This window comes from Meleagris gallopavo, chromosome 2, assembly GCF_000146605.3.
Source record: "Meleagris gallopavo isolate NT-WF06-2002-E0010 breed Aviagen turkey brand Nicholas breeding stock chromosome 2, Turkey_5.1, whole genome shotgun sequence".
NCBI classification, from domain to species: Eukaryota; Metazoa; Chordata; class Aves; order Galliformes; family Phasianidae; genus Meleagris; species Meleagris gallopavo.
The window spans coordinates 38531718-38538969 of NC_015012.2; the positions used below are offsets into that span (position 1 = coordinate 38531718).

The window sequence follows — 7252 nt, forward strand, 5'->3', positions numbered from 1 at the left end:
ATATATATATATAAAATCTCCTGTTTCAATGTTTCTTCTTTGTCCTCAATACCCTTTAAGGATTAAAACTTCGTCTTGTATTAAACATACACTTTCCAAGTGCTCTGCATCAGTAGACTCCAAATCAAAAGCTGTTTAAGAACAATTAAAGATGCCAGTGTAGCTGTCTAGTCCCATTTCCACTCTCTATCGCTGTTTTAGCACCCAGCAGTCACATTGTTCTGCATCATCCAGAAAGCCATATTCTACAAAAGATAGAAGTAGAGAACTTTTAAACTCAGTTTCGTAATCCAGTTTCCTCTTCTCTGGAACACTCTTACCTCAGTTTCTCCCTTCTCTATTGCTCTGCCCCTTCATCCTCTTCCCTTGCCATATCCTCCATCTCAGCCAGCATCTGTTTCTTTAGTCTCCTTTCTTCCTCAGCAGTAACCTGGGTTCCTCCTTAATTTCTGTTGCATGTAGAAATTTGCTGCCAGATTTACAGACATCTTCCTGAAAACTCCCCCTTCCCCCCTCACTGTACTCAGACTTTAATTGAGGGTTAGAATAAAGTTAACCTTCGGTGGAACATAGAGCAAAACAGAGAAAATAAAGTGATTTAGCGATATGACATACGTGCAGTTTATTTGGCTTGCTAATACCGAGATCTTGGCTGTTTCCTAACTACTATCATTCAACATCACTTTCCTAAGATTGCTTTGGTAGTAATGCACGCATAGAGTGAACAGAAATAATTTAAATCATTCCAGGCAGTGACAACTATAATTTGATCAAACAACTGTAGAAGGAGAAAGAAATACAGAAAGTCAAATGTAAAAGCTATAGTCCCTTTTTTCCTGGAAACTCTCTCAAGTATACTTCGTCCAAGCAACCCCAATTTTCAAACCATTAAATATTTCGCAAAACACCCATAAAGGCATCAAATTTTGTTTAAAAAAATAATACAGTAGGTTTGAGGGTTTCAGAGTAGTGTGAAAAGTAAGCCCCTCTACTGAAACAGGTTCTCAAGCTGATCTGTAACAAAAGCACATCTCATTGCAAAAACCTCCGAGGAAACTTCCTCTGCTATCACTCTGTACTTCACATCAGCAGCTTCCTAGCTGCGTCACATGGCAGAAGGCAATGACTTGCAGTGCAATCATGTTGCTCTGAAATATTCACTCTATTCCCCATGTACATGCTCAGCGCCTACTTCTTGCCATGAACTGTCACACTGAAGCAAAGTGAGATCTTCCTTCAGATAAAATAGAATCCCAAAGGAAGACAAACAGCCTCAAGCAGCCTTCAGCCAAGTCTCCTAAAAATGATTCTTATCCAATATGTTGCTGAGTGATTATGTTTTCACAACTACTGTGGACAAGCTGCCCACCAGCAAAGTGCCCTCTAAGGATAACACTCCATACTGGAAGCAATAAACTTTCAAGGACTGTTATTCTCCGAGATCCACCTTAAAACAAAAACTCCTGCTCAGCAGGTTCTCATTCCAAAAATTACTTCTATTTGCTGAGCTATTTCCCCTTACACAGCCTGTAAGCTTCTGTTATGAAGATGAACAGATACAACACACTTCCCTTAAAACAATAGCTTTGTGTTCTGCACCTGAGAAACAAAACTTTGAAAAACTGGAACTTCCACCACAACATAGTCATTAATAAATCAGAATATCCCAAGTTGGAAGGGACCCATCAGGATCACCTGTTCCAACTCCCATCTCCACACAGCACCACCTAAAATTCAAACTCTAAGTCTGAGAGCGTTGTCCAGCTGGAAAAGAGCGTGCAAAATTTTCTGCTTCCCATCCTCACCCATTCATTACATTGTTAGTAGAATTTTGTGCTGAAATAGCAGCAGTTTAAGAGTATGATAGGAAGGAAACTGCTAAGAGTTTTTGATTTCCACATAGGAACCTCACAAAGGGATTCCTCAGCCTGCTCTGCACCAGAAAGGATGAACTGAAAAAAGGGAAGAATTAACATACAAAATCTCACCAATACAGATACATTTTCTGTTTTGCTGCTTCCCATAAGGCTCTGAAAACACTGAATGCTAATCAAAATATTATGGGACCTTGTAAATCCTAAGCATACATTTAGATAAAGAACAGCTACGGGCTTATAAGTATGATCAAGAAATATCATCTAGAAACACTTTGTCCAGAGGCTTTCTTATGCATCTACATATATGTACATTTTCAAGAAAAATAAAAAGCAATAGTGATATACATCATGGTTTCATGGTAGGGGTTCTGTCCATGGCTGTTAAGCAGCATGAAGTCACACTGTATTCTCTTAGGAGCTGGTTGTCACAGAACAACTACATCATCTCAAACAAAGGCATTTCTTTCAGCTTCTAGCTCCCCTATCTGTAAAAATGTAGATTGTATCAAGTGCTCTGCAGGAGCCTCATTAAGCTTAATTAACATTTGCACGAGATCTTCAGATAAAAAGATCACTATTATTACACAATATAAAGTGCTTCTTGCATAAGAAACCTTGTACTATCCCTTTCATAACTTGACCTTTTCTCATAAGTTGGTGCTTTTCTTGCTCTTTTACTGGACTCTGTTCCCTATAAAAGACAGCCTTACTTCCTGGAATCATCTCTTAATCTTCTCATTTCAAAAGCAGGTAAAATCCAGCCTCTCTTTCCTATTTTAAAAGAAGAGAGTATAGAGTCCTTCCTTCAAACCAACAACAAAAAAAATCCCCATCTGTCCATCTCCCTCCCTTTTACACACATCTTACTCTTTCCACATTCATGATCATCTTTCCATCCTGGCTTTTATGCAAGTCCCACAGTCCTACAACTGTGCTTACATCCCCATTCGATGACACAGTCAAGAATGAAAGAACATCCCACTGGCCCCAGAGTGTAGCCAGGTACCCAGCTGCACCCAATGCAGGTCCCATCCAAGAGAAGAACAGTTCCAGGGCAACCACACCAATCACCCACACCAATCACTGCCTCCAGTAGCCTCTCCACCTGCTCATTAGAGCCTCCCTAGCTGAAAATGTGTGCTGCCAGACCAGTATGGGCCTTGACTGAGAGCCAGGTGAGAAGCAGAGCCAGAAGGGAAGGAGAAAGAGGAGCAGAGCTGGATGGGATCTGGCCAGCAGAGGCAAGGGGAGGAGCCTCTGCCACCTGCCAGCAACAGAGCCAAGGCAGAAGTTCAGTTATAGCCACACTCTCATACGCAGGTTCAGAAAAGCGGATGCTGCAGAAAGGGCAAGGAATTTGCCATTTTAATATGAATTCACATAGAAAAGAAGGAGCACTTTACAAGTGTAATTTTGTAGGGCCCAGAACTGCAACATGGAGGATGTGGGCTCTGCTTCAGTTCTGCAACCGAATTCTCCACATATCCCCTGCATGAATGTAAAATAAATGCATTGAAGCCCATTCTTTCCTGCAGCACGTAGTAATTACAAATGGAAGCATTGCAAGAAATAAACTTATTAGCACACAGGTTCACAACACTTAATATCTACCTTCTCAATGGGTTACAATTAAATATTACTGCTTAATATTACAACTAATTGAATATTACAATTAAATTACAGCTACAGTAGTGAGCTTTGATATGAATTTCACACCTTACCTACACATCCACAATATCTCAATAGTTTTATACAAGTGCTGCATTTGTTCTACCATAGCAAAATAAACACTGTCATCTGACATTCCACCTTGATTCTGCCCAGCATCATCTTCTGCCATTGGTATTGTTTGAGCACCATGTCTTTGAAATAGTAAGGATTGAACAGATATGTCTAAACATCAGCCTCTATCGACTTTATTTTTCTTCTTCATATTCTTCATGCAAATGCAATAGAAGATAGCTGCTTCCCCATTCCATACCCATTCAGCTCCCTTTTTCCTTACCTCAACTGGATAGCTTAAGAACTGTGGTAAAACATGTAAATCAGACAGATAGTATTTGCTGCTCTTTTATCAGTCCTGCTGCTCAATAGTTTTCAAAAGTCCTGGTAATTTATCACTTAAAGAATTCCAGATAGATCCTGAGTTCCATTACAATCTTTTCTTCCCTATTATCTAAGTGGAATCATTTCTACTTACAGGAAACATCAAAACCTTCAACCAGGCCAGAAAGAGAGACCAGGACTACAAGAAGACACCTGCAATAACTGATTTCTGTTGTTTTTAGATTTCTCCTCAAAAGGCATAATCTTCCTACTATTTTATTTCACCAGATCTGAACAGAAGCTGTGTACTGTACTCTCCCAGCTGGAGCAGTGGGCCAGGATTATCATGGCTTCCTTCACAGTTCTCTTCACTACATCCACTCTGACCCTAAGATGTGCTTATAGCTCTGTTTCTTTCTACACCGTTTCTCTCTTTCTACAATGTATCTGAAAAAATATTTATTTAATCTAATATTTCTTCAATATAAAATATTCATTTAATATAAAAATATTCTTTATATATATAAGCCAGATAGATATATGCTCCTTTTGTATGTGAATTCATATTAAAATGGCAAATTCCTTGCCTTTTCTGAACCTGTTTATGAAAGGGTGGCTATAACTGAACCTGAATATATATTATTATATATTATATTTATTATATACTATATATATATTAATGTAATTATATATATTTTATATACAATAGATATTATATTAATGTGATTATATATTTATATATACATATAATTACTCAATGTATAGGAAAAATGTCTTCCTTTTCATATATTGAAAACTATTTATCTGAATTTTACTCCTCTTTCTTTTTATGACAAATGTGTTAAGACAAGATGGAAGGTTAAATATAGAAAATATAATTGACTGATGACGGGAGTTAATAGAACACATTTGACTCTGAAATATCACTCTTTGATGATTGCTTTGCTAGAATCTCAGTTAATCAGTGTTTGGATTGCAATTTGGCAGTGGTCATTTCTAAGCATGGCATTCTCCAGTGATGGAGAACATGTGAATGGCTTTTCTCATGTTATTTACTAGAGGGTTCACATTTCAACACATATCTGCTTCCAAACAATAAGCTCCTGTCAAGTCAGTGTTCCATCAAATCTGCCAATTGCAACTCATTTTGTGCTACAGGACAAGCTGACACATTCTATAAAGGTCAAGTGGAAAAATGTCCCTTCCACTACATCAATATCATAAGCTGGTAAAGGTCACTCCATCCAATAACTTCTAGGACAGAAAATAACCTTGCAATCTACATGATTTAAAAGGAAAAAAAAAAACTGTTCAGGTCCTTCATTTTTCCTAAGATGTGACATACTAACATTAGTGTTGTTTCTTATGGCCAACACAGTCTAACGAGAACAGCTTAACCTAGAGGTTCTACAGCTTTCAGAAGTACAGAAAAGGACACAAAATTCCTTGAGGACAACTTTTCTGTAAGAAAATACTACAAATTAAAATACTGCGTATGTATTACTTGTAATACAGACCTAAAGCTTCAATCATTATATGGGTTCAAAGGGCTAAAGCCCAACTAAAATTCTGAATCCTATGGTATGATAAGCAATGTACTGATTTTATGGGCATCTTTTTCTGAAGCAGATTAAAGTAGCTTGCCTACAGTTAAAATATCCACAAGCAAATATGATCAGATAGTCTTATGTTTTTAAAAAGTTGAAAGGTTTTTTTTTTTCTTTTTTCCCCTTATATCCTCCTGTTCCTGCATAAGAATTCATTCCCTCTCACCAAAATGTTTGTTTCTCCAAAAAGTATAGCTGTATTATTTGGAACAATGAAGTCATAATATGCAAAATAATACATTAAAATACCTTAAACACTGCAGCTACAGTTGTAAGGCTGAACAGCAAGCCAATGTAGCTGGATACACGACCCTCATCTCCGGACAATGCCTGGGTTGCACTGCACAATGATAGAAAAGAAGGGAAAGGAAAACATACTTGTTCATCTCATCTCACTGCATCAGTCCAAAGGTGGCTCATTTACAATTCAGTATACTCTCAGTCATCATTATTAATGAAAGTTTAAAAATTGAACACTACAGCATAAAATTCAGATCTTGTACCATTAAGACAAGTCTGAAAGAAATTTTGCAGTTACTAGGGAGATTACACTCCAGACTCTAAAGCCAAAAACCCCAAGGATCTCTCTCACCACAGCATGCAGTCAGCACTCTGATTATGACAAATCTGGTTGCCCAGTGCTTGCAAAGTTACCTAGGTCTTGTAGATTTCCCCAATGCCTACTGAATATTAGCAAAGGCTGTGTGCACTCTGTGCATGCTTTCTTCTTCAGTTAAACCCAGATCCCTCTCTTTCTATGTATTTTTTTTTAATTTAAAAGAAAAAAGAAGAAAGAGAGAAAGGGAGAGAAGAATAGCACAGTAACTTGTAGCTCCTTTCATTGGTTTTCATTTCTGCTGTGAAGTGGAGGTTGGACGCAGGCCAAGGGATGAGTGGGATTCTTCACAGACCTCTTTGCCACTTCAGTTGCCACATGAAAGAATGGAAGTGATGTTTGCTTTACCCTCTGGCATGTTTCCTAAGCGTGTCAAATTCTACTAGTTATTCAAAGAAACTCAATAGCAACACTATCAAGACCTCAGAAAGCCATAACGCAACTGTAGCTTTCTTCAGTAACAAGTACTATGAATGATGGCAGTTTCATAACTTCAGGTTGCAAACAGCTGCAGTAAAGCACAACCAGAAGAAAACAAAATTAGTTCCAACAGTATTTTTTTTTCTAGCTGTTCAGCAAGGAAGATAGAAAAGAATTTTATTGTTTTTTTGTTGTTGTTAACATAGCCCTGTATTTGAAGAATTTGCCTTGAGACATGGATGCTTTATAGTTAAGTGCATTACCACAACACAAAATATCACCTCCCTTCCGGAAAATGTTACTTATGTTCACCAGGAAAATTCATCAGATGAGTGCATAAAAAGAAAATTTATCCTTGGCAGCTTTCTCCTACCTGAAGAGGTAAAGACTTAAAAATCCATTTAATAAGCTAAACGTAAGGAGCCTTACAGCCTCAGATGTCAGTAGGATCTTCAGGTGCACAGCCTGGAATGGTTATAAGGGCCTAAATCAAGAAAGAATTTTTTGTTTGTTTGTTTTTCATTGTTGTTTTTATTTATATATATATATATATATATATATATATATATATATATATATATATATATATATATATATATATATAGTAGTAGTAGTAGTACGTAACGACGTACTACTACTTACTACTAACTACTTACTACTACTACTAACACGTACTACGTACGTAG

The 7252-nt window shown here is 37.3% G+C and overlaps 1 protein-coding gene and 1 long non-coding RNA gene across 4 annotated transcripts in view; both read right to left on the reverse strand.

The window, feature by feature from the left end:
* The window catches only part of DISC1 (DISC1 scaffold protein), a 201503-nt gene that overhangs the window by 159085 nt on the left and 35166 nt on the right, over positions 1-7252 (reverse strand). The window lies entirely within an intron of this gene.
* Positions 7-7252, reverse strand: part of LOC109366014 — a 17200-nt gene continuing 9954 nt past the window's right edge. Inside the window, exons 2-3 of the long non-coding RNA XR_002111994.1 lie at positions 321-449; positions 7-245 (exon numbers count right to left, since the gene is read on the reverse strand). This is a non-coding gene — a long non-coding RNA (uncharacterized LOC109366014). The remainder of the gene's footprint in view (positions 246-320; positions 450-7252) is intronic.